Source organism: Ciconia boyciana, chromosome 15, assembly GCF_034638445.1.
Source record: "Ciconia boyciana chromosome 15, ASM3463844v1, whole genome shotgun sequence".
In the NCBI taxonomy this organism is placed as follows: Eukaryota; Metazoa; Chordata; class Aves; order Ciconiiformes; family Ciconiidae; genus Ciconia; species Ciconia boyciana.
Genome location: NC_132948.1, coordinates 7,988,557 through 7,991,611, shown reverse-complemented (window position 1 = coordinate 7,991,611; position 3,055 = coordinate 7,988,557).

The following is a 3,055-nucleotide window of genomic DNA, read 5'->3' as shown; positions in this document are numbered from 1 at the left end:
GCCGGTGACCAGCAGCATGCAGGGCAATCGCCACGGGGCAGGAGGGGCACCGGGACACGCTGCTGCTGCTCAGAGGCCAGACCTCACCTCCTCACCTGGTTCATCAGCCCTCAAACTGAAGTCTGGGACTCTTACTCAAGTGCCTAAATAAAGGATGCCAGTGTTTGTATTTTAAGCCATGAAGATGGTCTCTCCATCCGTGCAAAGTTCCCTCTGGCACTGGGGGTGTTCATCAGAGGGGCAGCTTGGCAGAAGATAAACTTGGCCCAAGCCAAGTCTGGAGTCTGGACCTAGTGCAGAAGTTGGTTTTAAAAAGAATCTAAAATATTTTACTGTGTTATAGTTGCAAGCCCTGGCCTTAGTCTTTAAAACCAGTGTCAGACACATCTCATGAGACTGGCCAGAGCTGGAAATACAAACCAACTGGCTCAGGCACCAGAGGGGAGCGGGACGAAGGAGGAGGTCTCCATATGGCCATGTTGAAGCTGAGCAGGCACCGGCACAAGGAAATGTAAACCCTGCTTAAGAAGCAGTGTCAAACTGATTTATTTTATAATAAACTCAGGAACTGTGAGGAGCAATTTGTCTCATCCTTCCCCTTGCTGGGGAGCGATCAGTAGATGTGACTATGAGTAGCTGATGGCCCAGAAGAGACCTCAGTGGGCCATGCTGGGAGCTGTTGCAGCAGGAACAGCAACGGATCCACCATGGTTTGACTGACCTGACTGTTCCTCTCGCCTGTCTCATGTCCTTCTGGCTCCTGCCACAGCTCCTTTGGGTGTTTTCAGCCTGTGGCTCCTGTGGAGGATGGAGAGGAGGGAGGACACAGCTCTGGGTGCTCCTGCCCCAGCAACCCAGTTCCTCTGCTGAAGCGCAGGAGCCAGGGTGAGCTCTCCATCTGCTGGGACCTGTACCTTGCTTCTCAGGTGGCCTTTAATCAGCATGGTTCATGGAGGGGAAATTTGAATATGTGCTTTCCAGTGCTGCGTGGGTGCGTCATTTCACCAGCACAGGTTTAGCTTTGGCTGGCAAAGGGGGAGGCAGGATGGCGATGGAAGGTGGGACGCCTGGTTCAAGTGCAGTGTTGGTATTGCCGTGGTGTGGAGGTGTTGGACACCTCCTTGGAAAGGGCTTTATGAGATGCTTGCTGGTTTCAAAGGTGTCACCGCACTTTGTCAGGGAACGGGGGTGCTGATGCTCGCCATATGGGAGCCAAACCACCGCCAATAAAATGAGCACAGTTCTCAAGGAAGTTTTCCTGAGCTCTGTTTCTTTTGTCATTGTATAAACGTGGCGGATCTGAGTGGGGGCCAGTGCCTCTGCTGCTGTGCAGCTCCCTCCCTGCAGCACAGAAACTGCTTTGGTACAGAGGAGCTCATAGCAGCCCTCCTGCGAACGCCTGTCCCTAAGCCAGAGCTCTTCCACACATTTAGGCACAGAGATTTTTCAGGAATAGGTTGACAGAATAGAAAAAGAGTTCATACAGTAAATACCTGTAAACTCTTATGCTCCTGGAGGATTTGAGCCAGGGACAAAGCCTCGACTTGGACATAGCATTATGTCTGTAAAGGCAATGAAGCCTGGGAAAAGCTGCTCTTTTAGAGGTAAGCCCTCACTTCCATTTGCAGGTGGGTGCTACAAATGCTTAGTGCATGGATGAGCTGCTTTTCTGTTAGTGGTGGCATGTAAGAACACAAGTCTTAGATTCCAGAGAAGGGCCTGCTCCTCAGCATGCTCGGGCACCACGGCTGGAGTCAAACGTCTGAGCTTCGTCCTTTTGTCAACATCCGTAAGTTGTATGAAACTATTTCCTCACTGGGTTGGATTTCCAGTAGCAGATGCCTCGGAATTACTGTTTAATGCCGAGCTGCAGCGTGCCGTGTTGCAGGGGCGCGCCTGACACCGGAGTAGTCGTAATGCAGCACATCTAGAATGACCCAGGCTTAGTACTAAGAAATATTTATTTTAAAAAAATGAAGACATCGTAGATGACGCCAGTCACAGCAAATGATCATTCACATTTGTTCTTGAACAATAAATTATGACGTGGAGCATCGTGCCCTTTTGGAAGAGGTTGCCATGGACATACGCACTGGGGAAGATACAGGCGCAGACATTTTCTAGCCCCTGATCTTCACAGCAGTGATTTTCAGCCGGGTGGCTCCAGCGTCCTGCACCCTCTGGTTTTTTAGTACGTGGACTTAAGCTGGAGAGGCTTTCTGCCTCCAGCCAGCCCAGCCATACTCAGAGTGGGAGAGAGGAGCCTGTGAGCACGGGGATACAATACCAGGAACTGACAGACTGGGAAATTCTATTAATGCACAGGAACAGACAAAACACGAGATATAAATATTACTTCATGGTCACAGAGGTATAAGTAAACTAAATGCTAAATTCCAACATACAGTTTGCTTTTTATATTTTCAGATGTTTCAGCACATTTTTTGCAACGTATGTTACCAAGTATAAAGCAAGGTTTGAAAATTTAAAAAACTACATTAGAATCAATTTTACTTGGTTAATTAGGAAAGAAAGACTATTATGAATTGGTATGGTACAGATACAATATTTGGTCTCTGAATTTTTTTTTTTAAAAACATGAGTTTCACAGTATCAAAAGTGCTTATTTAAAAGAAATGTAGTGTAACAACAGTGATTAAAATGGTATCATTTTTGATTATGAATAATTTAGTGGACGTAAAACAGGTTACTGCAGCATTTTAAAAAATTGAACAGTGCTCAGTTTACATAATTTCTTTTATCTTCATAACAATAAATATAAATAAATTTACAAATAGTAATACTGCCTAGCACAAGAATAGACAGAAGCACAATACACAAGACTATAAAAAAAACTAATCTTTTTTTAAAAATTCCTAAAAATAGGCATAATTCCTAAAATAATCTAGCCAGTGATCAGTTTAATTATTCAGTAGTACCACTTCCTTCATGGGGTAAGAACTTCGTTTTTAAACCTAGATGTAACAGTTGTCTGCTATGGGTTTGATTTTTCATTTTTAGTATTTTTGCTCCTTTTTTCCTACCTCATAAGAAT